Genomic DNA, 6,757 nt, shown 5'->3' on the forward strand with positions numbered 1-6,757 from the left:
TCTGTCATGGTTTTGGGAAACCTTGTAGGTTTCTCTGATCAAAAGCTCATTGTGGATGGTAGCCCCAAGCTGGTAGTGGGTGTTACATGTCAGTGCCCACTAAGAAATTGAGGAAAAACATAACTAATATACAAGAGTTAGAGAGGGGGGGGGAGGGGGAGGGGGGAGAGGAAGGGAGGGAAGATGTAGAAGATTTAGGTTAGTCTTGATCCTACCCTCTCCAGTGTCTTGTGGTTCAGGTGTTTCCTGTAAGGGTCTAGTGAAGGTTCAGCCATTTGGTCTGCCTTTTAGGAAGTAGAATTTTATGGTGCCATTGCCGTTTGGGTTCAGATTACTGTTTTCCACCCCTTCAATGCCCTCCCCTCCCTCCCCATCCACTCTATTTTCTAGTTTAAAATGATCTTTATAGGGGCTGAGGAAATGGATAAATGGTTAAAAGTTCTTGCTTTCAACGCTTTCCAGTCTGTGTTTGATTCCCCAGTACACACATAGAGCCAGATGCAAAAAGTGGTAGGCACATGTATCTGGAGTTCATTTGCAGTGGCAAGAAGTCCTTGCATTCTTTCTCTTTCCTTCCCTCTTTCCTCAAATAAATAAACATATTTAAAAATAAAAACTGCCTTTATAACTATCTCTTTCTAAACAACAACTTATTTTTATTTCAGTATAGCTCATATGCACAGCAAAATGCTCATTCTCTTCTATTCTCCAGAAGAGTTTATATAAATGGATATTGTATCTATTGCTCTGGGAAGGATGACTTCTATCATACTTGGAAAGACAAAAAAAGACAGCTCTATCCTTGACACGAGGGGACAATTCCCATCACAGCAACCAGGAAGCAGAGAGTGTGACAGAACTACCACCTTCAAAGTCCTGTCCTGAGGAATCTCCACCTTCTAAATAAGCTCTACAGCCTTCAAAATAGTGCTAGCAGCTGGAGAGCCAGGATCAAAGCATTATCCTGGGAGGGTACCAGGTATTATTTCTTCTTAAAATTTAGACACACACACACACACACACACACACACACACACACACACACACAGAGTGTAAGGGCATCATAGCACAGTCTTGTTACTGTAGGAAAAAATTTCATTATGAGTTCAACAACCTCAGTAGACATGGAGCTAAACAGACTTTTTTATTTATTATATCAATTGTGATAGGTTGTATTTTTCTAAATATTATACATTTTTGTAAATATTACTAGATTAACACATTTATTGTACAAGTGTGCTCATAATACCCATATAGTATTCTCTTAATATAATATATCTGCATTGCTGATGATAATAGTCTGTAATTTCTCATCTCTCTCCTGTTGGGGAAGGGAAGTCTCAATCTTTCTAGCAGTTAATAAGTGTTAATAAGTGGGCCAAAGGACCCAGGTTCAATTCCTCAGGACCCACACTGGTTAGATGCACAAGGTGACGCATGCGCCTGGAGTTCCTTTGCAGCACTGAATGCCCCAGCATGCCCACTCTCTCTTTCTCTCTCTTGCTGCCTCTTTATCTCTCTCATAAATAAATAAATAACATCTTTAAAACAAACTTCCAATTCTCTGTTGGAAAATTGTAGAATTTCACATTCACTACGCCCCTGTTGCTACTACTTTCATCATTTTATTCTTTGAGATGGTAATGGGCTGTTTTGTGATTTCATATCTTTTTGGGCAGTGTGGAAGCTTTTAAAAATGCCCCTCTGTTATGTCTCTCTGCTTTGCTCCACAGTCTCTTCTGTTGAGGGGCGGGGCAGATGAAGGTACAAATTCATTTTGGTGTTGGGAAGAGCTGGAAGAGAACTGGCGGGTAGAAAACTGTGGCTAGTGTTTGGCTCATTAAGGTTCATATTGTCTCTAGTCAGTGCTGTATCTGTGACTGAGCTGATTCCTTTTTTATTTCTTGCTGCAGTCAATATATGGGGACTTTATTAGGGCTGCAAGGCTATTGTTTTACTTGACCCTCTTCCTGGGGTGAAGGTTGTTGGTGTAGGCACACTTCATCTGACAGCAACCCACAGCATGGGCGTGTAGACAAACATAGCACTCGGGCAGATCATCTTGTCTCTGTTGTGCTTCTGGGCAAGCTGGCACAGGGAAGGCTTGATGATGCCACCACGCAGGCCCAACGCCAGGTGCAGGCTGCACTCTTTCTGGAAGTTGTAGTCAGAGAGCGTGCAGCCATCCTTCAGCTGTTTACCAGGGAATATCAGCCACTGCTGGTCTGGTGGGATGCCTTCCTTGTCTGGGTTCTTAGCCTTTATATTCTGGATGGTGTCATTGGGTTCACCCTCTAGGGTGATGTTCTTGCCTGTCTGGGTCTTCACAGAGATTTGCATTTTGGTGTCTGCTTAGCTGCCACATTACGGAGAAAGAGCCGATTCCTTCTATCAGGGGAAGAAATTCTCCTACATCGGGCTTCTTTTTCTATCACTATATAGACTAGTGCCCGCCCTGAGTGATAATTCTCTTCTCTACACCAGGAATTATCTATGAATTCAGTCCAATAAAACTTCCTTGTGCCCAGCATTCTTCATTGGGTGCATAAAGGTATGATTTATATTTTGTGTGTTTTTTGTTATGGTAATAATGAATATTCATATATTGTTATATCCTAAAAGAAATGCCATTTATCTGTGACCACGTTAGACACAAAGAACACAAGAAAGTAGGTGTGGTGGTTTGATTCAGATGTCCCCCTTAAACTTAGGTGTTCTGAATGCTAGGTTCCCAGCTGATGGAAATTTTGAAATTAATGCCTTCTGGAGGCAGTGTATTGTTGGGAGCGGGCTTATGGGTGTTATAGTCAGTTTCCCCATGCCAGTGTTTGGCACACTCTCCTGTTGCTATTGTCCACCTTATGTTGGCCAGGGGGCGATGTCCACCCTCTGCTCATGCCATCATTTTCCCCTGCCATTGTGGAGCTTCCCCTCAAGCCTGTAAGCCAAAGTAGACCTTTATCCCAGAGCTGCTCTTTGTTGGGTGATTTATATTAGCAATATATTTAATATATTTATATTAGCAATGTGAACCTGACTGCAACAGTAAAGTGGTACTGAGGAGTGGGATTGCTACTAGACACCTGATTGTGTGGCTTTGGCCTTTTGGAGCTGATTTTCAAGAGGAATTTGGAAGTATTTGAAACCCTGGCCTAAGAGATATTTTGCAGTGCTGTAAGTACAGCTTGATGGACTATTCTGGACAGAGTTGAAAGACATGAATGTGAGGTTTTCACCCTATGAGGGTGAAAATGGGCTTTGCTTGGACTGGGCTAGCAGTTTGTGTGAGGCTTGCTATTATGCCCATGTCCTGAAAAGTTGTTCGGGGTTGCTTTGTATAGAAATGAACTGGTGTGAACAGAGGGATATGGCACAGAAGAAATGACATCTGGTGAACTGCTGCCCATTCAGCTGCATTTGAGAGATTACAACCTTTGAGATTGGGCTAGCTGACCTGCATTGGGGCAACAGGGAGAATGTAGTCTCTTTTGAAGGAGCTTGAGTGCTCAAGAAGTGTACTGTTCTTCAAAGTCTGCTTAATTCTCCCCTGCATTAACAAATTGGCACACTACCTGTTATTGTGGAGTATAATAAATGCAGAAAAGCGAGGGTAATTGAGTTTGCAACACAGTCTTGTGTTTTGGAAATGGCTATGGGCAGTGTGAAGCAGGTTTGCTGGTTGCCTGCATGGAGACCACATGGAGCCATTAGCATGAACTACTGATTGCAGTGGAGACCCAGTGGAGATGCCAGGACCACTAGATGGCTGCTAATGAGCTGCCAGCCCTGATGAAATTGCTGGTTAGAATTATCGAACTTGGAGACTTGTTACTGACTACAGTTATTGGACTTGAAGCTACAGAGTTTGATGTTTGCCCTGGTTGTTTTAAAACTTGTATTGGCTCAATATTTCTTTTCTATGCCCAATGCCATCTTTTGTAGTGTGAGATTTATTGTGTGCCATTATGTTTTTTTTTTTTTTTTTTTTTTTTTTTTTTTTTTTTTTTTGGTGTGGGGTTGTATTGGCTCAGTTAGAAGGTCTTGTACTATGGGATATATGAACATCATTGGAATTGGTAACAACTGTGAGGACTTTTAAAGTTGGATGAATGCACTGAATTTTACATCATGGATAGTTATCAGATTATGGGGGCCAGGGGTAGAATGAGGTGGTTTTATTCAGGTGTTTCCCATAAACTTAGGTGTTCTGAATGCTAGGCTCCCAGCTGATGGAAATTTTGTAATTAATGCCTTCTGGAGGCATGGGCTTATGGTGTTATAGCCAGTTTTCCCATTCCAGTGTTTGGCACACTCTTGCTATTGTCTACCTTATGTTGGCCAGGGGGTGATGTCCATCCTCTACACATGCCATCATTTTCCCCTGCCATTGTGGAGCTTCCCCTTGATCCTGTAAGCCAAAATAAACCTTTTTCCCAAAAGCTGCTCCTGGTTGAGTGATTTCTATCAGGAATGCAAGCCTGACTGCAACAATAAGGTACAATAAAAAATTCAAATACTTCCATTTTTAAAAAAAATTAGCCCTTCCTTTTTATTAATTATGGACATAGTAAGTATGTAAAAAGCACACGTAGGTATCATCCTTTCCCTCACTCTGCCACCTCCAAAGGGACCCTCTTTCTTGGGGATGCTAGTTATCCCCATGGTGATTGTGGGTCATGCATTGTGGGGGCGTCATCAGTTATGGGGAAGAGTCAGTGTCTCTGTGAATAATGTCCCAGCTTGTGACTCTAACAACCATTCCAGCTCCTCTTTCTGCAAAATTCTCTGAGCCATGTTGGGTTCGTTTTAAGTCTACTTCAATGATGGGCTGTTAGGAATCCCTAGATCTCTGGTTTGGTAGGTGTTGAGTGTCCTTAGCATCTATCTCCTTCACCCTTGAGCTGATATGAATTTCACTAAGAAAGCAGCACTCTTGCTCATTTCCCCAATTCCTCTATGGTTTCAGTTGGGGTCCTGTTGAAATGTGAGGGGTTACTTCTCTCCTCAGGTATCACTTCTGTCTGCAAAAGTAAAGCATGTTCTCCAACAGAGAGTGAAGTCAGAACAAGTTAAATGGGATAACCATTATTAGTTTAGAGAGAATTTAATGTGCATAGACCCTCTTGTAGCCCAAGATTAGTGGGTGCAAACTCATTATCTGGATATTATTCTGACTTGTTTCCCGGTTCCAGATATGTATTCCTTTCCATTTAGCAGATTTGTTAGTCAATCCAAGTGTGGTTGGTTACCCATCATGGCTGTATGCCACTATTGCACTTGTGTGAGCATCACATCAGGTTGTTTGCTTCTGAGTTGCTTAGACTTTGAGTGGCTTGGGCAGATGTTGGCAACTTTCCCCCAGTAGCTCATGTAGCGCCTTCTAGCCTAGATGGGCTGTCTGGGTACTGGCTCCCTTCCAGATTCCAGTCAGGTTTCTCCATGTTCTGTACCAACAGCATATGGTGTCTTCAGCAGTAGAGTCTTACCATTAGCCTCTTATGGATGATCAAGTACTCTGACAGAAGTCTGTCTTGTTTTGGGAAAGGTTGTAGGTCTCTCTGATCAACAGCTCATTTACATGCTAACTGTATCCTAGTACTTGGAGTTACAGGGCAGAACCAGGGAAAAGAAATAAAATAGAAAAATAAAGAAAGAAAAAAGACAAAGAAAAAAAAAAGCAATAGGAAATTGAAGGGTAAGGTTTATGTCACCCTCTCCAGGGCCCTTCAATTCAGGTGCTCCCTGTAAAGTTTTGTTGAGAGTTCAACCTTTTAGTCTGTCTTCCAACTTGGGTTCATATTTTGTCCCCACCCCTTTACTCTCCCCTCAAGCCCTACCCTCCCTGTTGACCAAGCCTTGAGATGGTTATTATGTTAGCATCTTGGGCTGATCCAGCTTTAGAGCCACAAATTAGTGCCATGTGATGATTGTTTTTCTGTGATTGTGTGAGTTTGCTGAGTATGATCTGCTCCAAGTTCAACCATTTCTTTCTACAAATTTTATTGTGTCATTTTTTTTTTGTAACTGCTGAATAGAATTCTGTTATGTAGATATACAACATCTTGGTATCCATTTGTCCAATGATGGACATCTGTGCTGATTCCAGTTCTTAGCTATTATGAATTGAGCAGCTATAAACATGTTTGGGCAAATATCTCTGAACTGAGAGGTGGAGCTTTTAGGGCAATTGCCCAGTAAGGGAATAGCTGGGTCTGTTGGTAACTCTACAGTCAACCTTTCTGGGAGTCTCCCTATTGTTTCCTGTAATGGTTGTACCAGTTTACATTCCCACAAACAGTGAATGAGGGTTCCTATTTCTCCACATCCTTGCCAACATTTGCTTTCATTTGATTTTTTTAGTGTTTGCTATCCTTACTGGGGTAAGGTGGAAATTAACACTGTTCAAAGATCAAATATGTTCAAGTATTGGCTGATTCCAAATGTGCTTGTTCTTCTCTTATTGTACAATTCTTCAGTGCTCTGATCATGTTCACATTAGAGTAAGTGTTGAGACATGAGAGCAACTTTCTCTTTGTTTTCTTGTTTGTAAGAGTATTGTGTTTTTTTCTTGGCCTTTTGACTTTTTCTACAAATACCCATTCCTTCAATTTGGCTCATATCAGTCATATTTAGGAGGAATTGAAATTATGTTATAGTATAAATATCTAATCAACTTTTGAGAGCATTAATATGTTAAAAGAATATAAATATCCTCAATTGAGATTTCTATTAATAATTTTTCACAAGGTGTGGCAAA

General features: G+C 41.3%; 1 pseudogene; it reads right to left on the bottom strand.

Annotated features, from left to right (window-relative positions):
• Positions 1-1,954: 1,954 nt before the first annotated feature.
• Positions 1,955-2,340, bottom strand: LOC101603693 (annotated as a pseudogene).
• Positions 2,341-6,757: the final 4,417 nt, after the last annotated feature.

Source organism: Jaculus jaculus, chromosome 2, assembly GCF_020740685.1.
Source record: "Jaculus jaculus isolate mJacJac1 chromosome 2, mJacJac1.mat.Y.cur, whole genome shotgun sequence".
In the NCBI taxonomy this organism is placed as follows: Eukaryota; Metazoa; Chordata; class Mammalia; order Rodentia; family Dipodidae; genus Jaculus; species Jaculus jaculus.